Source organism: Scyliorhinus torazame, chromosome 6 (assembly GCF_047496885.1).
Source record: "Scyliorhinus torazame isolate Kashiwa2021f chromosome 6, sScyTor2.1, whole genome shotgun sequence".
NCBI classification, from domain to species: Eukaryota; Metazoa; Chordata; class Chondrichthyes; order Carcharhiniformes; family Scyliorhinidae; genus Scyliorhinus; species Scyliorhinus torazame.
In genome coordinates this window covers 44,421,902-44,446,178 of record NC_092712.1, presented here as the reverse complement: position 1 = coordinate 44,446,178, position 24,277 = coordinate 44,421,902, and the positions used below count along the sequence as shown (strand labels likewise).

The following is a 24,277-nucleotide window of genomic DNA, read 5'->3' as shown; positions in this document are numbered from 1 at the left end:
TGGACTCCTGGATCTCCTGACATATTGCCCTGCCTCCCCCTGCACACCTATCCTCCACCTCCGCAAAGAACCGGCTCATCATAACCGTCATGTGGGCCCTATGCACCACCTTAAACTGGATTAGGCTTAACCTCGCACACAACAAGGTCACTTTCACCCTCCACAGGGCCTCGAAGGAGAGCATTACATATGCTTTCTTTACAACCTTGTCTACTTTAACTGCTGCCTTTGGGGACCTGTGTACACCAAGATCTCTTACTTTATCTACCCTCTTGGTATATTCCCATTTATTGTGTACTCCCTATAACTGTTTGACTTCCCTAAATGCATGAGCTCATATTTCTGTGTTTGGCACGGTAGCACAGTAGTTAGCACAGTGACCCAGAGCCGGGATTGAACCTGGGACCTCGGTGCGTGAGGCAGCAGTGCTAGCCACTGCACCACCATGCTGCCCATGTCCCACTTTTTCCTCAACTAACTGTTCACCATTAATATATTAGTAAAACATCTTTGGGTTTTCTTTAACTTTACTTGCTAATCTTTTCATGCCCTCTTTTTGATTTCCTTATTTCCTTTTTGACTTTGTCCCTGCACTTCCTATACTCGCCTAGGCTATCTTGCAGTGCTTGGTTCTTTGTGCCGATTGTATGCTTTTTCAGTTTGATCTTCCCCTCTATTCCTCCAGACAACCGGGGGGTGGGGAGGGGTCTAGATTTGGCCGCACCACCATTATTTTTGGAGAGGACATGTCTACTTTGTACATTTAGAATTTTTAAATTTTTACTCCTACTTTATCTCTGTCTTTTTCCATGGTAATACTGAATCTAACTGAATTGTGATCATTATCCCCGGTATGGTCACCAACTGTTCACCCACTTGCCCTTTTTCTTTCCCCAAGTCTAGGTCTAGAATTGCAGCTCTTATTGGGTTTGTCACTAATTGTTTAAAAACATTTTTCTGGACACACTGCACAAATATTTCTCCTTTAGTTCCCCTTGTATTGTTTGAATCCTAGTTGATATTGGGATAGTTAAAGTCTCCTACAAGTACCAGGTGTCATGAATTTACCTAGCAACAGCAGTAAAACAAATTTAACAAAACGTAATAGGATGTGAGATATCCTGCAACTAGTAGAAATCTGCTAGAAGCAGAGGTAGCAGTATTCAGAAGGCCTCAATGACATGCGTTTCTCATCAGTAATGAGTTTAGAAGGCTGTTAAGCTAAGAATCAAATGTGAATGGTTTATGAGGAGAAACAGCTTGTCGAAGTTCAGGAAGATTAATAAGATATACATATGTTAATATATAGTCAGAGAGGTTGATCGGGGCAGACAGCCAAATATACAAGGCCGAATCAAAGAGGAACAAAGGTATAATTGGCCTGTCGATCAGAAGCCAGGGAGGCTGTTAACACCTAGCAGCATCAAAGCAGACAAGCTCCTTTCCCAGCTAGTAGCCTGGAAGTCACGTTTTCATTAAAAAAAAAGCCTCTAAGCCTTAGAGCCAAGGCAGTGCAGAAAATCTTCGAAAAAGCAATTAAAATATCTTTTCTGTACCAGGAAAAAATGTTTCCCAGACTTGAGTATCATCCTGTATTGTGTGGTCAAGTTGCCATAGTCCCAGATGACCATAGGCTGCTTTCCCCTTTGAGGGGGAGAGCTGACTGGTGGTGATTTAACCTGAGGATCACCACACCTCAGGCGAGGGGCGAAGTTAAGAAGGTGGACTTTCAATAACCTCAGCCTGTAAGGAAATTGAACCCGCGTTGCTCTGCATCACGAATCAGTTGTCTAGCCAAGTGAGCTAAATTGTGTGATAACTCTAAGCTGGTTAATTAATTTGGATGTTGTTTGCGGAACGGGAAGTCTTATTGTAGGTATATTTTGGAATAAGGGGTACATTCTACATATAAACTGTTTAGTAATTCATATACCGTAATTGTCGTAGAGTAGTCCCGTTTGTGTGTATGTCTTTTTCTTTTAATAAATAGTGTTTAATAATTGTTGCATGACAACTCGCTGCTTATTCTGACTGGGGTTTCACTTGTCTCCTCACACCCAAAACAAAACTATACATCTCCATGAACTGGTGTTGCAAGTTGGGGTACTGTCACAAATAACATTAGTGTGCTTCCTGACACAGACAGTGGCCATCTCCAACAAGAGAGAATCTAACCATCGCTCCTTGACAATCAGTGACATTACCATCGCTGAATCCCCCACTGTCAACATCCTGGGGTTACCATTGATCAGAAACTGAACTGGACTAGCGATTATAAACTCTACACTTTCCTGGATGAGTGCAGCTCCAACAATACTCCAGAAGATCAGCACCATCCAGGACAAAGCATCCCACATGTTCGACACCCCTTCCACAATCATTCACTCCCACCACCACTGACTAGCAGTGGCAGCAGCGAGTACCATCTACCAAGTTGCATTGTAGCAACTCACCAAGGCTCCTTGGGCCGCACCTTCCAAACCCGCAACTCCTGCCATTTGGAAGAACAAGGGCAGACAGCCACATAGAACACCACTACCTGGTGTTCAATTTTATAAAAAAAAAAACAATGATTGCATTGTGTCTAGAAGCATTTACTTGCTGTTCATGGTGTATGTTGGGCTCTTCATTTCCCTGCGATCTTTAATTAGAATTACCAACATTTCCTTCTGTGAAACATTATTCTGTAAATTTTTTGACTAATCTTGTCTGTTGTGTACTTGCATCCATGAATCACATACTTATCCAAGATAAATAATATTTATTTATCTGTATCTTTTTGTTATTGTGATGATCTATATCTCAAATTCGCTGTCTTCAGTGAAATAGGTTTAGTCATTGGAAGTGTTTTTCATAAGTCTGTCCTGGAATCACCACAGTTGCTTTGCACACGTCACAACTTGTAGTGGAATGCCCACTAGATAAACTTTAGTTCCTGTTTTACCTTAACTAGTATCTCTGCTGTGGTGGAAATAAAATCACTGTTATCCAACCACTTGGAGATAAGGTAAGTCTTCATAAACAAAAATGACAGCCCATAAACAATTCAAGCCTGCCTGTCTTGACCTGTCTCCTCCCCAAGTGGGTGGGAATGGGAAGGATGGTGAGAGGAAAGGGAGCAGAGGTTGGGTGGCCAATGCCAGTATATCTCGCCTTTGATAAGGGGACCAAAATTGTTCACAGAATTCTTAGTGGTCTAGTGCCTTGTATAGTTTCAGCAAAACATCCCCATTTTTATACTCCATTCCCATTGAAATAAAGGACAACCTTCCATATGAACTGCTGAACTTGCATGCTAGATTTCCCAAATCCCTCTGTACTGCAGCTTTCTGCAGTCTTTCTCCGTTTAAATAATATTCAGCTCCTTTATTCGTCCAAAGTGTATAACTTCATGTTTTCCTACATTATACATCTATATTCATCTGCCACATTTTTACCCAATTACTTAACCTGCTTAAATCCCTCTGTAGAATCTGTTATTCTCACCACTTACCGTACCACCTATTTGTGTATCAACCGCAAACTAAGCAATCGTGCATGCACTTCCTTAGTCCAAGTCATTCATATATATTGTAAATAATTGTGGTCCTAGCACTAATCCCTGTGTTAGTCTATTAGTTGCAGGTTACCATCCTGAAAATGTCCCTCTTGCCCAAAATATATCTCATCAGTTAACAAATCCTCTATCCATGCTAATACACTAGCCCCCCCCCCCCCCCCCCCCCCCCCAAAAAAAAACATACCCCATAAGCTCTCATTGTATTAAGTAGTGTTTTGTGGTACCTGCAAAAGATTGGACTGTTTCCCTTGGAATAGAGAAGATTAAGAGATTTGATAGAAGTATTCAAAACCATGAGGGGTCTGGACATAGACGGGGGGACATTTTTAGATTGGTGGAATGATTGAGAATAAGAGGGCACATTGAAGAGGCTAAAGAAGCGATGGCGACATGAGAAAACATTTTCATGCAGTGAATGGTTAAGATCTGGAATGCATTCCCTAAGTGTGGGGTGGGGGCATGGTCATTTGAGGCTTTCAAAACGGAGTTACCTGAAATGGAAACATTTGCAGGGCGACAGGAAGAAGGCGGGGGAGTGGCATTGTTCCTTCAGGAGGCCAGCACTGACTGGCGGCGCACGTGCTTCAACTATTCTATTCTTCTACAATTTCAGCTGTTTTAGAATTACTGGACCTGGAGAACTGATAAAGGCTGATGCTAAACTGGTGGATTTTGACCAGCTGGGGAGCAATTTTTTTCTAGCACTACATACGAACAAAGAGATGGAGTAGCCCATTCAGCACCTGGAGCCTGCTCTGCCATTTAATGTCATGGCTGATCTGATAGTAACTTCAAATCTGCATCTGAACCCGGGTACTCGGTGCCATGAGGCAGCAGTGCTAACCACTGCGCCACCATGCCACCCATCACCTTGCTTTCCAAGAATCTGTCCACCTTTGCTGTAAAAAATATTCGAAGATTCTGCTTCCACTACCTTTTCATGATGTGGAGATGCCGGCGTTGGGCTGGGGTGAGCACAGTACGAAGTCTTACAACACCAGGTTAAAGTCCAACAGGTTTGTTTCGATGTCACTAGCTTTCAGAGCGCTGCTCCTTCCTCAGGTGAATGAAGAGGTCTGTTCCAGAAACACACATGTAGACAAATTCAAAGATGCCAAACAATGCTAGGAATGCGATCATTAGCAGGTGATTAAATCTTTACAGATCCAGAGATGGGGTAACCCCAGGTTAAAGAGGTGTGAATTGTATCAAGCCAGGACAGTTGGTAGGATTTTGCAGGCCAGATGGTGGGGGATGAATGTAATGCGACATGAATCCCAGGTCCCGGTTGAGGCCGCACTCATGTGTGCGGAACTTGGCTATAAGTCTCTGCTCGGCGATTCTGCGTTGTCGCGCGTCCTGAAGGCCGCCTTGGAGAACGCTTACCCGGAGATCAGAGGCTGAATGCCCTTGACTGTTGAAGTGTTCCCCGACTGGAAGGGAACATTCCTGCCTGGTGATTGTTGCGCGATGGCCGTTCATTCGTTGTCGCAGCGTCTGCATGGTCTCGCCAATGTACCTTTTCAGGCAGAGTTCCAAAGACTCTCAGGACCCTCTGAGTGAACAAATTTTACCTCCTCTCCATTTAAAATGGGTGACCCCTTATTTTTGAACATTGACCCTTAGTTCTAGATTCTGCCACAAGAGGAAACATCCTCTCCCATCCACCCTGTGTTGATTCCCTGATGTGTTGGCACTTTGTCCATAGGCAGCTCCAGTGCAGTGATGGCAACCCGCCTGGCAGTGGCTGGATGCCAGTTAAGACGAACAACAATTTCCTGGTGTAAATTGGATCTTACCAGCATTTCATGGGACCCCTGCTGTGTGTGCAGCTTGTTTAACAGGAGCAGCATGCAGAGTTAGGAGGTCAAAGTGCCATAACAAATAAGTTGAATCTGCCACTTTTTAAAATGCAAATTGGCAAGCCTGAGGTACTCCACTTGTAATTTCCCTTCCAATCTCCTGCTGGAAACTGCGGTAGGGAATAGTGCTTGTGGCGAGCTGGCCACCATTTCATTATTCCATTTTGTCCAGCTCTTTTGCATCCCAAGCACATCAGCAGAACACTTGCTGCATTCACAATGAAGACTGTTGGCCAGCCTTGCAGTTTCATATGTTGGTTTGCCCTCTTACCTTTATAACCTGCTTGCCATCCCTAATTGAACCGTGCTCCTGGAAGCAGCCTCTTAACTGGACCCTTCATGCAAAATACTCAAGGAGGCACATTACTGCTGTGCCTAGGGTCAGGATCGGGAAATGGACCTGATTGTCAAAAGTTTTCAAAGTCTGGAAACTTCCATTCTTGAGGGATCAAATCATACCATTTGGCAATTTTGAGAATTTGAATTAAATTAATTTAAAAAAACTGATATCACAGACTCAAAGGATCGCTACAGTGCAGAAGGAGGCCATTTGGCCCATCCAGTCTACACTGACCCATCAAAAAAGCACCCTACCCAGGCCCACACCCCTGTCCTGTTAACCCCACCTAACCTTTTTGCGCTAAAGGGGCAGTTTTAACGTGGTCAGTCCAGCTGACCACATCTTTGCACTGTGGGAGGAAACCGGAGCACCCAGAGGAAACCCACGCAGACACGGGGAGAACATGCTAACTCCACACAGTCACTCAAGGCTGGAATTGAACCCGGGTCCTGGTGCTGTGAGGCAGCAATGCTAACCATTGTGTCACTGCCTCCTGTGGAGTAATCAACCAAATTAAATGAGTATCAGTGAAAAAAAATCTGAAACTGCCAGATTGTTGTAAAATCCCAACTCCTTCACTAATGTTGTTCGAGGGAGGCAAATCTGTCTTCCCTACTTGACGTGGCCTATTTGTGCTTAGTCACAAACCAACCTGTTTGATTCTTAACTGCTGTCTGAACTAACCTCAGCAGCTCAATTGTCACAACTAAATGAGTCCGCCTCGTCAGAATAGCTCATATCCAAGCATTAATTTACAAAAGGTTTTAAAATCTGATTATGCCCTTCATATTAATTTATAAAATGGAAGCTTCTAATTCAACAATAAGAATTTTCATTCACCCATCATAACCTTTGTGGTTACGTTAACCCAAGGAATGATTGCCACGGTTGGTTAATTCAGCATTGTGCTGGTTAGTGATTACACTGTGAAAGTATATATCACATTTCCTGGCAGATGTGAAGTACTGTGTGGAAAATACATGAAGTAACATTTTGAAATAATTATGGTTTCAATATAAAGAATCTCCTTTTGGAAAGAGTTGATTTTTTTTTGCTATCTTTTTGCTGGGGTGGATAACTTCAGTAGGCATGGTTTCAGCGGGGAGCAGATGTTAAAGTTTCACTGTCTGCGGTAGTCGGGGTGAAGCATTGTATTGTTCTTTTTCTCGGAAGAGGGTGGGAATTATTGTGTGTGAAGGGGGGGATGGGGTGTGGTGGGAATGGCGGAATTCAAATTGTGGAATAATGGGTGTGGAATTTGTACATTCCCAACATCCTTTAAAGCTAGCAATAAGTGAAGCTTTTGAAACTGATTCTGGACATGCCTGAATTGTACATTTAATTGAAAGCACCCAAGGAATTGTGCAGCACAATGTACCAACATTCACCCTGATTTCCTGATAAAGGAGTACAGCGTTGCAGCTAGTAGGTCACTCAGTGAATCGGAAACAACTATATTCTAATTTGCTTTTTATGCCTCTTAAAAATCTGCTGTGGTTCTTGATGTTACCCATCAGTATATGAGTATAAATAATTTTGAAAAAGGATTTATATTTTATCCAATATTTAGGTGAAAAGGCTGTTAATTAGTTCAAACTTAAGTAGAGCTAATTGCGTGTGAGAAACTGCTGCTTTAGGCATTAGCTTTAATTATTTTCACAGCCTGCTTTAATAAATCAAGTTGTGATATTTAAGTTTTTTAAACTCTACTGCAGCAATCTGCTATTTTAGAAATAGTTCCAAGTTTGCTCCTGAAAATGTTTACCCATAAACCCGAATGAATATTGCATCCAAAATGAAACATGTGGGGGTGGGGGTGTCACCTCACCCCTGAAAACACAGATGAGATTACAAAAGTGCTGGACAATATTTGTTTTTCCTACATGCTCTTTATCCCATTCACCCTTTTTTTTAGCTGCTCCCTCTTTCCTATTTTCTTCCTCCCTCCCTCATGCAGATGAATTTTTTTGGGGGTGCATGCTTCGATAGGTATGAACAGGCCTTTGGTAGCTGTTGAAAGTGATCGCACCTCGTACGTGAGCATAGGAGTGAGCGTTGATAATACATTCTGTTGTCTTTTTCCAGCCTGAGGCACTTGTGCTTTCAATTTGCACATATCCACTGGTTCCTGACTGAATTCAGCTAACCAACGTGTCAGATTTGATCCCTGGTCAATTCTGTGATCTGACTTTGTGAGTCAGTGCCAAGATAGGATGAGTATAGAGATATGTTCGAACAAAACTCTTTAAATGCTTGCTAGAAACAAATATATATTGTGAAGCAAATAATTAATTTGAAATCCGTGCTCTGTTGTGTCTGAACCTGGCCCATAAGTTCTTGGTAAGGGATCAATTCAGCTAGGGACCAATAATGTTTTGTTTAAGCATCCAAAGTTGAAGAATCAAGACTCTTGATAAGAGAATAAAGCCACAATATTCCACCGGTTTGAGCAAACAAAAATACACTACTATACAACATCAAAAAAGATAAAACAATTTACAATATATATCTTATAATGTGACATTCAGTATTAATGTGAGGCATATGTGAATATCAGGTAAACTGTGGTCAACACACATCACACTGCTGAATAAATAAAACGTGACCAAGGCAGACTCCATGGATTTTTCAACAACTTGCCCAGATGTCATGTAAACTGAGTCAAACAATCACACTGAAACAGTCCTTCTCACATGAGATTCCAGTCTTCATCTTTGAAGATCCTGCTCTGGAATTCTTTCCAAAAGTCGCTCCAAGTTTGATACATCAACAACAATCCTGCCTTGCAAGGTTTAAAATCTCTTCTCCTGACTCTCTGTTCCCCTGGATTCCCATGTATGCACTTGTGCACTAACTTACAAACGCACTGTCTGCTTTTTGGCTGCATTGAACAGAATACTACTACTCCAAAGGAGTACTTTACCCCAATGACCTGGTGTGCAGAGTCAGCACAGTGGTTAGCACAGTTGTTTCACAGCACTAGGACCCCAGGTTCGATTCCTGGCTTGAGTCACTGTCTGTGTGGAGTCAGCACGTCCTCCCCGTGTCTGCGTGGATTTCCTCTGGGTGCTCCGGTTTCCTCCCACAGTCCAAAGATGTACAGGTTAGGTGGATTGGCCATGATAAATTGTCCTTGGTGTCCAAAAAGGTTAGGTGGGGTTACTGGATTATGGGGATGGGATGGGCTTATGTGGGGTGCTCTTTCCAGGGGCCGGTGCAGACTTGATAGGCTGAATGGCCTCCTTCTGCACTAAATTCTATGATTCCAAGGTCATCAACCTTCTGTCGCCTTAAATTTTCACGGCTTCCCCCAGTCCTCTTTGATCACCCAGGCTTCTGCTGAATGTCCTTCGATTGCCATTACCTCTCCCGACTCCTCACTACCTAGCCCTGTCAACTGCAGTCCCTTTTCTGTTTGGAGCCTCCTCTTTACTGGGACCTCTTCTTCCTGTCTTGGACTCCTTCACGACCTCTCCCTGTCCCCATCCCTGGGATCCTGGTCTACAATGGTCACATGACCCAGGTTTTCTCACCTCAAAATAATTTAAAATGCTGAATTGGGAATGAGCAGTCTGCTCCTCACCCATGTGTGTGCAGAAACTCCCAAGTTCTGTTGGGACTTGTTCAACCACTGCTCTTGCTGAGAAGATAAGTTGGCTTTTGCAACAATATGCACACAACGGATTAAAACAAAATAATGGCCAAATGGATGTAGTGGTGGAAAACCTAGGCTTTTACTTCCTAACCGTTCTTCCAAGGATGCAGGCACCATCCAATGTCTGGCATTAACGGCCATCTGTGTAAAGAGAGCCTGTATTCATGCAGATTATGTTACTACAGAAGGCATTGCAGCCGAGGCTGATCCATTCTGCAACCCCATGTTTGTACATATCAGGTAAGAGGGTTACAGAATCTTTACAATGTAGAAGGAGGCCATTCGGCCCATCAGGTCTGCACTGGCTATCTGAAAGAGAACTCTAGTTCGTCGCACTCCCCTGCCTTATCCCTGTAACCTTGCATATTCTTTCCAAATAGCAATCCAATTCCTTTTTTGAATGCTTCAGTCAAACCTGCCTCCCACCCTCTAGGGAAGTTCGTTCCCGATTCCACCCATTCTCTGGGTGATTTGTTCCTCCCCTTGCATCACTTTTACTCCTGTTAACAATTATTTTGAATGTATGCCCTCAGTTCTTGATGCTCTCTTGAGTGGGAACAGTTTTTCACTCTCTATTGCGATTGTCTTATGTCATGTTTCAATTTGATATATTTAGCGCATCCAGAGTTTGGGGTGAATTCTGGATGTGGGGGAAAAAGGATTGACTTCTTATGAGGCTTTAACTTTTGGTGTTTTTGTGAAGCGGTGGTGTTTGGAATTATGAGCCGGTTCTGACTAAACAACAAGGTTATATTTCCCTATGATCTCTGACTTTGAGCTGTAGGCATTTTTTCTGTTGCAGAAAAGAATTCCTGCGCCTCTGAAACTGGTTTATTCAGTGAGGGCTTGGTCACCTTTGCCACTGCTACTATAGCAGCGCAGTTTTTCCCGATGCAAGATGGGCAACGTCAGCTTTTCTTGTCATGTCAAGCTCGGAGCTGACAACTTACTAACTGTCTGTGTGGAGTCTGCATGTCCGTCCGTTCCCCCCCCCCCCCGTCTCTCCGGGTGCTCCGGTTTCCTCCCACAGTCCAAAGACGTGCAGGTTCAGTGGATTGGCCATGGTAAATTGCCCTTCGTGATCAAAAAGGTTAGGAGGGGTTATTGGGTTATGGGGATAGGGTGGAAGTGAGGGCTTAAGTGTGTCGGTGCAGACTCGATGGGCTGAATGGCCTCCTTCTGCACTATGTTCTAACCTTGTCCGTACCCCTCAGGATCTTGAATACCTCTAACAAGCACCCTCCCCGTCCCCTCTCTTCCAAGTAAAACAGTCCCAATTTCTCCAATATTTTTTATTTTTAAACTCATTTTATTCAAACTTGTATCAAAGTAGGTTACAGCAAATAAACAGCCCAGGAAACATTCTTCCCAACAATCAACTATACAATTTGTACAGATTGTTCTCCTTTTTCATCTCTTCTCCCCCCCCCCCCCCCATCCCCCTGCGCCGAACAGCTCCTCAAACGCAGTCACAAACATCCCCCACCTTTTCTCAAACTCCCCTGCTGAGCCCCTTAACTCATATCTTATCTTCTCTAACCGCAGGAAGTCATACAGGTCACCCAACCATGCTGCTACCCCCGGTGGCGATGCTGACCGCCACTCCAGCAAAATTTGTCGCCATGCAATTTGAGAGGCTGATGCACGATCAATGGCCACTAAAGTGAGGTTGTAGTCCAACTGAAGTCTTTAATAAGCTAGATGTTTCCCCAGCAGCTCAGGTACAGAATGAGGGCTGCTTGGACGGCACGTGTTCCTATACCCTGCCTATCAGAGCGGAGCTATTATCCACTCTAGCCAATAGCAAGCATACAGGTTCTACCAATGGTACTTTAGCCTCTCCGGTACCGTAATACCTATAATACCACAGAGGCGAAGGCCAAGACATCGGCCTTCCTTCTCTTCATGAGCTCCGGCTTCTCTGAAACCCCAAATATCGCCACCAAAGGATTTGGGTCCACTTCCTCCTCCATCCAGGCGCATCCGGAATAAGGTGGGTGAACCTGCAGCATGGGTTGGTACCTGGGACTTCGATGTTGTGGCCATTTCGGAGACATGGATATAGAGCAGGGACAGGAATGGTTGTTGCAGGTGCCGGGATTTAGATATTTCAGTAAGCTCAGGGAAGGTGGTAAAAGAGGGGGAGGGGTGGCATTGGTAGTCAAGGACAGTATTACGGTGGCAGAAAGGACGTTTGATGAGGACTCGTCTACTGAGGTAGTATGAGCTGAGGTTAGAAACAGGAAAGGAGAGGTCACCCTGTTAGGAGTTTTCTATAGGCCTCCGAAAAGTTCCAGAGATGTAGAGGAGAGGATTGCAAAGATGATTCTGGATAGGAGCGAAAGCAACAGGGTAGTTGTTGTGGGGAACTTTAACTTTCCAATATTGACTGGAAATGCTATAGTTCGAGTACATTAGATGGGTCCGTTTTTGTCCAATGTGTGCAGGAGGGTTTCCTGACACAGTATGTAGATAGGCCAACGAGAGGCGAGGGCATATTGGATTTGATACTGGGTAATGAACCAGGACAGGTGTTAGATTTGGAGGTAGGTGAGCACTTTGGTGATAGTGACCACAATTCAATTACGTTTACTTTAGTGCTGGAAAGGGATAGGTATATACCGCAGGGCAAGAGTTATATCTGGGGGAAAGGCAATTATGATGCGATGAGACAAGACTTAGGATCCATCAGATGGAAAGGAAAACTGCAGGGAATGGGCGCAATGGAAATGTGGAGCTTGTTCAAGGAACAGCTACTGCGTGTCCTTGATGGGATTTATCCTAGGATTCTCTGGGAAGCTAGGGAGGAGATTGCTGAGCCTTTGGCTTTGATCTTTAAGTCATCTTTGTCTGCAGGAATAGTGCCAGAAGACTGGAGGATAGCAAATGTTGTCCCCTTGTTCAAGAAGGGGAGTAGAGATAACCCCAGTAACTATAGACCAGTGAGCCTTACTTCTGTTGTGGGGAAATTCTTGGAAAGGTTTATAAGAGATAGGATGTATAATCATCTGGAAAGGAATAATTTGATTAGAGATAGTCAACACGGTTTTGTGAAGGGTAGCTCGTGCCTCACAAACCTTATTGAGTTCTTTGAGAAGGTGACCAAACAGGTGGATGAGGGTAAAGCAGTTGATGTGGTGTATATGGATTTCAGTAAAGTGTTTGATAAGGTTCCCCATGGTAGGCTACTGCAGAAAATACGGAGGCATGGGATTCAGGGTGATTTAGCATTTTGGATCAGAAATTGGCTAGCTGGAAGAAGACAAAGGGTGGTGGTTGATGGGAAATGTTCAGACTGGAGTCCAGTTACTAGTGGTGTACCACAAGGATCTGTTTTGGGGCCACTGCTGTTTGTCATTTTTATAAATGACCTGGAGGAGGGCGTAGAAGGATGGGTGAGTAAATTTGCAGATGACTAGCGGAATGTTGGAGGGAAGATAGATGACCAGCAGCAGCAACCCGGGGGGGAGGGAGGGAGGGAGAAGTTTCATTTCATGTTATTTGGTTAGTTTACCATGTTAGTTAGTTACTCTTTATTAGATTGTAGTTATCATGTTACTTGTACTGTTAACTTTTCTTTTTGTTTGATGTGTAAGGGGAAAAATTGTGAACGAAAAATTTCAATAAAATATATTTTTAAAAAAAATTTAAAAAAAATTTGCAGATGACACTAAAGTCGGTGGAGTTGTGGACAGCGCGGAAGGATGTTCCAAGTTACAGAGGGACATAGATAAGCTGCAGCGCTGGGCTGAGAGGTGGCAAATGGAGTTTAATGCAGAAAAGTGTGAGCTGATTCATTTTGGAAGGAATAACAGGAAGACAGTACTGGGCTAATGGTAAGATTCTTGGCAGTGTGGATGAGCAGAGAGATCTCGGTGTCCATGTACATAGATTCCTGAAAGTTGCCACCCAGGTTGAGAGGGTTGTTAAGGCGTACGCTGTGCTAGCTTTTATTGGTAGAGGGATTGAATTTAGGAGCCATGAGGTCATGTTGCAGCTGTACAAAATTCTGGTGCGGCCGGCATTTGGAGTATTGCGTGCAATTCTGGTCGCCACATTATAGGAAGGATGTGGAAGCATTGGAAAGGGTGCAGAGGAGATTTACCAGAATGTTGCCTGGTATGGAGGGAAGATCTTATGAGGAAAGGCTGAGGGACTTGTGGCTGTTTTCGTTAGAGAGAAGAAGGTTAATAGGTGACTTAATTGAGGCATACAAGATGATCAGAGGATTGGATAGGGTGGACAGTGAGAGCCTTTTTCCTCGGATGGTGATGTCTAGCACGAGGGGACATCGCTTTAAATTGAGGGGAGGTAGATATAAGACAGATGTCAGAGGTAGGTTCTTTACTCGAGAGTAGTAAGGGCGTGGAATGCCCTGCCTGCAGCAGTAGTGGACTCGCCAACACTAAGGACATTCAAATGGTCATTGGATAGACATATGGACAATAAGGGAATAGTGTAGATGGGCTTTAGAGTGGTTTCGCAGGTCGGCACAACATCGAGGGCCGAAGGGCCTGTACTGCGCTGTAATGTTCTATATCCTGGCTAAGACCGCGAACACTCCCACCCAGAATCTTCCCAATTTTGCACAACCCCAAAACATGTGCCTCTCCATAAACCCCCCAGCTCCCTTGCCATTCGTGCCCTACCCGTCGACCTGGGGCTCAATCTATCCACAATCGGCTCCAGGACAGTTAAAATCTCCTCCCATGATCAACTGGTACGTGGCCAAATCCGGGATTTCTGCCAGCAACCCCCTCATAAAACCCACATAATCCCAATTTGGGGCATACACATTTACCAACACTACCGGTGTCCCTTCCAATACCCCCACTCACAATCACATATCTCCCACCTGGCTCCCTCGCCTCCTTCGCACTCACGAATCCCATTTTTTTTGCTCATTAAAATCGCCACACACCCTCGATTTTCAAATCAAACCCCGAAGGGGTTTTTCCAAGTGAAAAACCTGCCCGACCCACCCCTTCCTTAACCTAACCTTCACACGGAGGTGTGTCTCCTGCAAAAAGACGACCCCCGCTTTCAAGCTCCTGAGGTGCGTGAACACCCGCGACCTTTTAACCGGCCCATTTAGTCCCTGGACGTTCCATGTTCCCAACCTTACCGGAGGCTTGTGCCTCCAATCCCCTCTACCGTCTGTCATTTTCCCCACTTAACTCTTGCCCCTTTAATTCCACTCTGTACCTAGCCCATCCCAAATGGCCCCTTTCTTCGCCCTTGACCATGCCATCTCTCATCCCCTGCTGCGTCACAGAAACCGCCCCCCGGCCCACTCCTCTTGGCCTTCTCCCCCACCACCTCACTTCCGTTCACCAACATAACCTGCTAGCGCGGCTGCCCCTGCCCAAGGCACATCCGAATGGACCCCCCCACCCCCGCCGCACTCCTCAGCTCAAAGAAGAAGGCCTCCTGCTGGGCTCCCCCCCCCCCCCCCCCCCCCCCTCCATCCCCACCCAAACAACGACTTCTGAACTCCAGATAGCCTTCTCCAAAAGCAAAACAAACGGATGTTAAACACTAACAGTCCCATAAAACGAGGGGGGATGGGAACATCAATCCCCACACACACTTTTCACCCCTACAACTCCTTGCAATCTCAACATTGAACAGAACCCCCCACCACCACAAAAAAAGGCGAAAATCACCCAATCCCTACACCCACTTCAAAACATGCTCCCGACCATTACATAGTGCCAGCACCCAAGTTCCCAAGCATTGTCCACTCAGTTCTCCCCCAGTTTATGCTCCTTAATGAAGTCTTCGGCCACTTCTGGGGTCCTCGAAATAATGCTCCTGGCCTCCGAACGTCACCCATAATCTCGCCGGTAGAGCACCCCAAACCTGATCTGCTGGTACAGCACCACCGTGGCCTTGTTGAAACCTGCCCGCCTTTTTCTCAAAGTGCTGATAAATCAGGACGTTGTTTCCCTCCCAGTCGCAGCTCACTTCTCCCTGGCCCACCGAAGAATATTCTTTCGCCACAAAGTTATGGAGTCTCACGATCACCGCACGCGGCGGCTCCCCAGCTCTAGGCTTTTGCCTCCGAGACCTATGCGCTCGGTCCGCTTCAGGTCCCTTATCTAACAGCCCTTCTGCCACCAGTCCCGCCAGCATCCTCGGGACGTACCTCGTGCCACTCACACCTTTCACCCCTTCAGGCAGGCCCACTATTTGCAGGTTCTGTCTTCTCGAGGTATTCTGCTCCTCAACCTTTGCCCTCAGTGTTTTACAAAAGTCTCCCTAGGAGCCCCACCTCTGCCTCCGGAGCCACCACACGATCGCTGTGGTCCGAGATCACTCCTTCAATCTCCTGAATCTGTGACCCCTGCACCTCCAAACACCTCCATCTGCTCCAAAGTACTCTTCAGGGGTTCCACGGCTTCTGTAATGGCCGTTGCATGATCCTCGTGCATTTCTTTCCTCTGTTTATGGAATTCCTCCTTGACAAAAGTCATTAGTTCCTGTATCTGGAGCCTTACAGCTTGCCCCTCCCCCGCCTGCATGCTGAAGAGATTGTCTGTGAAGCACAAGACTGATTCAACTTTCCAGCCAAACCTCTTCACTGTTTTCTGCCGGGTCCGGTGATCAGAAGATATACCATTCCAGGAGTAAACTACTCCTCTAACATTCACCTACTCGTTTTCATCAAAATCTGAGTGACGGGAAACAGCAGTGCTTAATGATTTTTTAGACTGGAGGCAGGTTTATAGTGGAGTTACCCAGGGATCAGTGTTGGGACCCTTGCATACTAATATGCGCAGTAGTTAGCACTTCCGGGTTCAGTTCCAGCCCTGGGTGACTGTGTGGAGTTTGCACTTTCTCCCCTTGCGTGGGTTTCCTCCCACAGTTCAAAGAGTTGCATGTTAGGTGGATTGGCCATGCTACATTGCCCCTTCGTGTGCAGGTTAGGTGGGGTTATGTGATGCAGGTATAGGGCGAGGACTGTGCCTATGTGGGGTGCTCTTTAAGTGGGTCGGTGCTTAATAACTTCCCAAACAACATCCAGAAGACAGAAGAAACACCTTTCAACAGAAGCACAACCGAGTTTCAGTCACTACTGAGAAATTTATAATTCTGAATTCACCAAATGATCAAGAGATAGTCTTTTGATGGCAGAGAGAACAGCGGTATACCTGCTTGGTCTGGCTTCAGCTCCAACAATGAAAACGAAACTAAAACACCCTGCAGCCTGCTCAAAAACGAAAGTAAAAAGCTGACAGACAGACCAGCTCCACTCAAACTCTGACATCACTGATAATACCCATTTCTTAAAGGTACATTTCTTAAACACATTTCTTAAAGGTACTCTCACATGACAAGATAATTAGCAAAACAAAACAATGGTGCCAGGAGGAAAAACCCTTTCATGCAATGAGTGGTTAGGACCTGGAAGGCACTGCCTGAGTGTGTGGTGGAGGCAGGGTCGATCAAAACTTTCAAGAGAGAGTTGGATTATTATCGGAAAAGGATTAATGTGTATGGCTGTGGGGGAAAGGCAGGGAAGTAGCACTAGTTGAATTGCCAGCACGGGCATGATAGGGCTGAAGTATTTTTTTATTCTATTTATATCATATTCCATGAATGTAATGGTTTGAGTGCAATTTTCTCTGTTGCACATTGGTTTCAGTACACTAAGCATATGCCAACAATTGCAAATGACCAGCACTAGATGCAGTGTTAGATTTTTTGTTAAAAACTGTATTGTCGGCTCTTAGCTGGTGTGGCTTGATAAGCTGAATGACAGGAGTGACTATTACATCTGTTGTACAGTCTGCCCAGGAAATGGAGTTGTATTGCGTTAGAAGTAGCTCCGAGAAGGTTTACTAGGCTAATACCAGGAATGGGCGGCTTGGCTTGTCTTATTTAAAAAAAAAAAAAAAATTATTTTATTACAAACATGTATCAAAATAGGTTACAGCGATAAACATCCCGGGAAACATACTTCCCAACAATTAACTATGCAGTCTGTACAGAATCTTCCTCTTTTTCCCCACCCCGCGGCGAACAGCCCCCTCAAACACTGTCGCAAACATCCTCCACCTTTCCTCAAACCCCCCCCCTGAAGAGCCCCTTACCTCATACTTTATTGTCTCTAATCGCAGGAAGTCGTACAGGTCACCCAACCAAGCTGCTACCCCCCGGTGGCGATGCCGACCGCCAATTCGCCGCTGTGCAATCAGAGGCAAAGGCCAAGACATCTGCCTTTCTTCTCTCCATGAGCTCTGGCTTCTCTGAAACCCCAAATATCTCCACCAAAGGGTCCGGGTGCACCACCTCCTCCACTATCCCGGTGAACACTCGTGCCCAGAATCATATCAATTTTTCACAACCCCAAAATGTGAGCGAGATTTGCTGGCTCCCGCCCACACCTCTCACACTCATCTGCTACCCCCTCATTCTTGCCTGAGTCATATGCACCCTGTACACCACCTTAAACTGTATCAGGCTCATCCTTGCACAAGAGGAGGCCCCGTTTACCCTACTCAGTGCCTCACTCCATACTGTCCAATTGATCTCCCCTCCCAACTCCGCTTCCCATTTCTCCTTGATCTTCACGACCCACTCACCTCCCTGCTTCCCCCAGCCACTTGTGTATATATCCCCAACTAATCCCTCCCCTTCCACATTCAGGAGCGGCAGTCGCTCCAGCAGGGTGTATCCCGGCAACCTAGCCCCCCCCCCCCCCCCCCGCTCAAACCCATGATTCTCGCACCGTGGCGTTAGCACCGACATCCCTCCATCCTAAAATGCCTCCTCAGCTGATTTCACATTTTCGCCATGGACTGCACCACCAGGCTCCTTGAATACCTACTTGGAGCTATTGGAAACGCTGCCGTCAACATAGCCCTCAATCTAGACCCCCTGACAAGATCCCTCCTCCATCCTAACCCACTCTACCCCTTCCCACCACCGCCGCACCTTGTCCACATTAGCCGCCCAATAATAATGAAGCAAGTTCGGCAACGCCAACCCCCCCCGCTGCCTCTGCCTCTGCAGCAGGGTCCTCGCCACCTTCCCCCGCCCATGCAAAGTCAGAAATGATCATGTCCACCTGCCGAAAAAAGGCCTTCGGTATAGAGATCGGGAGAGCTTGAAAGATAAACAAGAACCTCGGCAGGGGCGGGTTGTTTTTTTGAGGAGAGGTTAGATAGGCTAGGGTTTGTATCCTCTAGGTTTAGAAGCGTAAAAGGCGATTGGATCAAACGTTTAAGATCATCTGGGGTACTTAAAGGAGAGAATGTTTCCTCGTGTCAGAGAATCTAGAACTAGGGTCGCAATTAAAAATAAAGGGTAACTAATTAACACAGATTAGGAGAATTTTTCCCCCTCCGAAGGTCACGGTTTCTAGTACTCTTCCTCAAAAGGCAGTGGAAGCAGAGTCTTTGAATGTTTTTAGGGAAGAGCTAGATAGATTCTTGATTAACAAGGGGGCAAAAGGTTATCGGTGGTAGGCAGGAATATGGGGTTGAGGTTACAATCAGATCAGCCATGATCTTATTGAATGATGGAGCAGGCTCGAGGCCAAATGGTCTACTCCCAATTTGCATGCCACGTGATTGAGTCACAGTGTGCTGCTGTGGGTGATATTTAATGTCTTTTGTGATAGCAAACATTGCTTCATGAGATTTAAAAAAAAAAGCTATTGGAATGATAATAAATAAGGCATAAATACTTGCATATATGCGTTCTGTTTGCTGAGATGTATGTTAAATTTAAAAGAGCAACTTGTAACTCACTCCCATTGAGCCAGAGAAGAGACAGCCAGAGTGAGACAGCAAAGAGTGAGTTTGGGAATTTAGAGCTGGGTGGGGAGGAGGTGCTTTTTAACACTGGTAAGTGACTGGTAAGTAGTTTTTCTTTTCATTGTCTAATTTTTTTTTTTCTTTTGTTTTTTGGAATTGTAGTTGTATAAGTTAACCTAAGGTTTAAGACCTGGCAGGAGATCCCAGACCCGTGTCATGCTCCTCATGTGCGATGTGGGAGCTCAGGGACATATCCCCTGTTCCTGGCCCCTTCACTTGGAAGAAGTGTGTCCAGTTGCAGCTCCTGTTAGACCGCTTGACGGCTCTGGAGCTCTGGATGGACTCACTTTGGAGCTTCCGCGATGCTGAGGATGTCGTGGATAGCCTGTTTAGCGAGTTGGTCACACCGCTGGTGAAAGTTACTGAGGGAGATAGTAAATGGGTGACCAAAAGACAGAGCAAGAGTAGGAAGGCAGTGCAGGTGTCCTCTGCGGTCATCTCCCTGCAAAACAGCTATACCGCTTTGAATACTGTTCAGGGAGATGGCTCACCAGGGGAAAAGCAGCAGCAGCCAGGTTCATGGCACTGTGGCTGGCTCTGCTGCGCAGCAGGACAGGAAGAAGAATGGCAGGTGCTATAGTGATAGGGGACTCAATCGTAAGGGGAATAGACAGGCGGTTCTGCGGACGCAATCGAGACTCCAGCATGGTATGTTGCCTCCCTGGTGCAAGGGTCAAGATTTTCTCGGAGCGGCTGCAGGATATTCTAGGGGGCTGGGGCGGTGAACAGCCAGCTGTTGTGGTTCACATTGACACCAACGATATCGGTAAAAAATGGGACGAGGTCCTATGAGCTGAATTCAGGGAGTTAGGAGTTAAACTAAAACGTAGGACCTCAAAGGTAGTGATTTCAGGATTGCTACCAGTGCCACAAGCTAGTCAGAGTAGGAATGTCCGGATAGATGGGATGAATGTGTGGCTCGAGAGATGGTGCAAGAGGGAGGGATTCAAATTCCTGGGGCATTGGAACCGGTTCTGGGGTAGGTGGGACCAGTACAAACCGACGGTCTGCACCTGGACAAGACTGGAACCGATGTCCTTGGGGGGGGGGGGGGGGGGGGGGGGCGGTTGCTAGAGCTGTTGGGGAGGGTTTAAACTAATGTGGCAGAGGGATGGGAGCCGATGCAGGAAATCGGAAGATAGTAAAACAGGGACAGACACAAAAGGCAGTAAGGGAAAATGTGTAAGGCAGAGAAGCCACAGTCAAAAATCAAAAAGGGTAACAGTACAAGGTACAGTGACTGAGGGGAGCTCAGTGAATAGGCTCAGTAATACTGAAAGGAATAAAAACGGGAAGTAATGGTAAGCGACGTGGCCGGTTGTTACATGAAGATATGGGTTCAACGACAAGAAAAATATAACTTCGGAGAGGTTACTGATCAAGGTGTTAAGATTCAAAACAGAGGTATAAAAGCCAACATAAGTGTACTTTACCTGAATGCTCGTAGTATTCGGAATAAGGTAAATGAGTTGATGGCGCAAATCATCGTGAATGACTGATTTAGTGGCCATTACTGAAACATGGTTAAAGGATGGTCACGACTGGGAGTTAAATATCTGAGGGTATCAAACTATTCGGAAGGACAGAGTGGATGGCAAGGAAGGTGGTGTAGCTCTGTTATTTAAGGATGACATCCGGGCAATAGTAAGGGATGACATTGGTGCTATGGAGGATAAGGTTGAATCCTTTGGGTGGAAATCAGGAATAGTAAGGCGAAAAAGTCACTGATAGGAGTAGTCTATAGGCCACCAAATAGTAACATTATGGTGGGGCAGGCAGTAAACAAAGAAATAACTGATGCATGTAGAAATGGTACAGCAGTTATCATGGGGGATTTTAATCTACATGTCGATTGGGTTAACCAGGTCGGTCAAGGCAGCCTTGAGGAGGAGTTTATAGAATGTATCTGCGATAGTTTCCTAGAACAGTATGTAATGGAACCTACAAGGGAACAAGCGGTCCTAGATCTGGTCCTGTGTAATGAGACAGGATTGATTCATGATCTCATAGTTGGGGATCTCTCGGAAGGAGCGATCACAATATGGTGGAATTTAAAATACAGATGGAGGGTGAGAAGGTAAAAATCAAACACTAGTGTTTTATGCTTAAACAAAGGAGATTACAATGTGATGAGAGAAGAACTAGCTAAGGTAGACTGGGAGCAAAGACTTTATGGTGAGACAGTGGAGAACCTTCCAAGCGATTTTTCACAGTGCTCCGCAAAGGTTTATACCAACAAAAACGAAGGATTGTAGAAAGGGAAAATCGACCGTGGATATCTAAGGAAATAAGGGAGAGTATCAAATTGAAGGAAAAAGCATACAAAGTAGCAAAGATCAGTGGGAGACTAGAGGACTGGGAAATCTTTAGGGGGCAACAGAAAGCTACTTAATAAAAGCTATAAAGAAGAGTAAGATAAGATTATGAGAGTAAACTTGCTCAGAAAATGAAAAACGGTAGTAAAAGTTTCGACAAATATATAAAAGAAAAAAAAGAGTGGCTAAGGTAAATATTGGTCCTTTAGAGGATGAGAAGGGAGATTTAATGGGAGATGAGGAAATGGCTGAGGAACTGAACCGGTTTTTTATGTCTTCACAGTGGAAGACACAAATAACATGCCAGTGACTGATAGAAATGAGGCTATGACGGGAAAGGACCTTGAGATGATTGTTATCACTAAAGAGGTAGTGATGGGCAAGCTAATGGGGCTAAAGGTAGACAAGTCTCCTGGCCCTGATGGAATGCATCCCAGAGTGCTAAAAGAGATGGCTAGGGAAATTGCAAATGCACTCGTGATAATTTACCAAAATTCACTGGACTCTGGATGGTCCCGGTGGATTGGAAATTAGCAAACGTGACACCACTTTAAAAAAAGGAAGTAGGCAGAAAGTGGGTAATTATAGGCCAGTGATTTAACTTCGGTAGTAGAGAAGATGCTGGGATCTATCATCAAGGAAGAAATAGCGAGGCATCAGGATGGAAATTGTCCCATTGGGCAGACGCTGCATTGGTTCATAAAGGGCAGGTTGTGCCTAACTAATTTGGTGGAAGTTTTTGAGTACATTATCTGTGCGGTAGATAACGGGGAGCCAATGGATATGGTATATCTGGATTTCCAGAAAGCCTTTGACAAGGTGCCACACAAAAGGTTGCTGCATAAGATAAAGATGCATGGCATTAAGGATAACGTCGTAGCATGGATAGAGGATTGATTAATTAATAGAAAGCAAAGAGTGGGGATTAATGGGTGTTTCTCTGGTTGGCAATCAGTAGCTAGTGGTGTCCCTCCGGGATCAGTGTTGGGCCACAATTGTTTACAATTTACACCGATGATTTGGAGTTGGGGACCGAGGGCAATGTGTCCCAAGTTTGCAGACGACACTGAGATGAGTGGTGAAGCAAAAAGTGCAGAGGATACTGGAAGTCTGCAGAGGGGATTTGGATAGGTTAAGTGAATGGGCTAGGACCAAGCAGATGGAATACAATGTTGATAAGTGTGAGGTTATCCATTTTTGTAGGAATAACAGCAAAAGGGATTTTTATTTGAATGATAAAATATTAAAACATGCTGCTGTGCAGAGAGACCTGGGTGTGCTAGTGCATGAGTCGCAAAAAATTGGTTTACAGGTGCAACAGGTGATTGAGAGGGCAAATGGAATTTTGTGCTTCATTGCTGGAGGGATGGAGTTTAAGACGAGGGAGGTTGTGCTGCAATTGTATAAGGTGTTAGTGAGGCCACACCTGGAGTATTGTGTTCAGTTTTGGTCTACTTACCTGAGAAAGGACGTACTGGCACTGGAGGGTGTGCAGAGGAGATTCACTAGGTTAATCCCAGAGCTGAAGGGTTTGGATTACGAGGAGAGTTTGAGTAGACTGGGACTGTACTCGTTGGAATTTAGAAGGATGAGGGGGGATCTTATAGAAACATCAAATTATGAAGGGAATAGATAGAATAGATGCGGGCAGGTTGTTCCCACTGGCGGGTGAAAGCAGAACTAGGGGGCATAGCCTCCAAATAAGGGTAAGTAGATTTAGGACTGAGTTTAGGAGGAACTTCTTCACCCAAAGGGTTGTGAATCTATGGAATTCCTTGCCCAGTGAAGCAGTTGAGGCTCCTTCATTAAATGTCTTTAAGATAAAGATAGTTTTTTGAAGAATAAAGGGATTAAGGGTTGTGGTGTTCGGGCTGAAAAGTGGAGCTGAGTCCACAAAAGATCAGCCATGATCTCATTGAATGGTGGAGCAGGCTCGAAGGGCCAGCTTGCCTACTACTGCTCCTAGTTATGTTACATTAGGGACCAGACTGCCTTGAATGATGTAGGCATTGCTCTGATGTAGTTAATGGTCATTCAGTCTAATTTATTTGACACAATCTAATTGCAACCTCTATAACAGTTTTATTTTCGCCAGTTGCAGAATCTGTTTGCCCTTAAAATTAAGCATTTCCTTTCTCTTGCTGGAATAATGGGAACAAATGTTTCAATACTTGTGGATATATACATTTACAGCCAATCTTGGTCATGATTCCTTTGCTCACAGCAATTCTTTTCTGCATTTTTAATAATAAATTAAGAATATATTGTTTCTCTATCTGTAGATTTAGCTGTACATCAGTGTTACATTTAAGTATTAGTGGGATCCATAACCAGCAATTTCTGCAGTAGCAGCAGAATTGGTCAGACATGACTAAGCATAGCACATTCGTAAACTTTTATCTGTATATTTGCATTTTGAGGCAGAAGAACATAAAACTGAAGCAACTTAATGCTTTGTCTCTAGTTAGACGAAGCCTTTGCAAATGATCAAATTAGATGCTCCAATGGTTTCCCTGAAAACAACCTTCACTACTTCCACAGTTGTGTTTTTGTTCATCATTTACACCTTGATTCGCTTTGTTTTGACATGATGATTAAGCATGTATTTTAAACTATGACCCAAAACTGCACGCTCACGCCTATATCATATCTTCCTGGAAGAAGAGTTAATGCCATCACCTGCCGCCTTAAACCACAAAATCAAACCTGGAATAGTTTGTTA

General features: G+C 45.0%; 1 protein-coding gene across 2 annotated transcripts in view; it reads left to right on the top strand.

Annotated features, from left to right (window-relative positions):
- rheb (Ras homolog, mTORC1 binding) overlaps positions 1 to 24,277 on the top strand; it is a 159,408-nt gene that overhangs the window by 38,072 nt on the left and 97,059 nt on the right. The window lies entirely within an intron of this gene.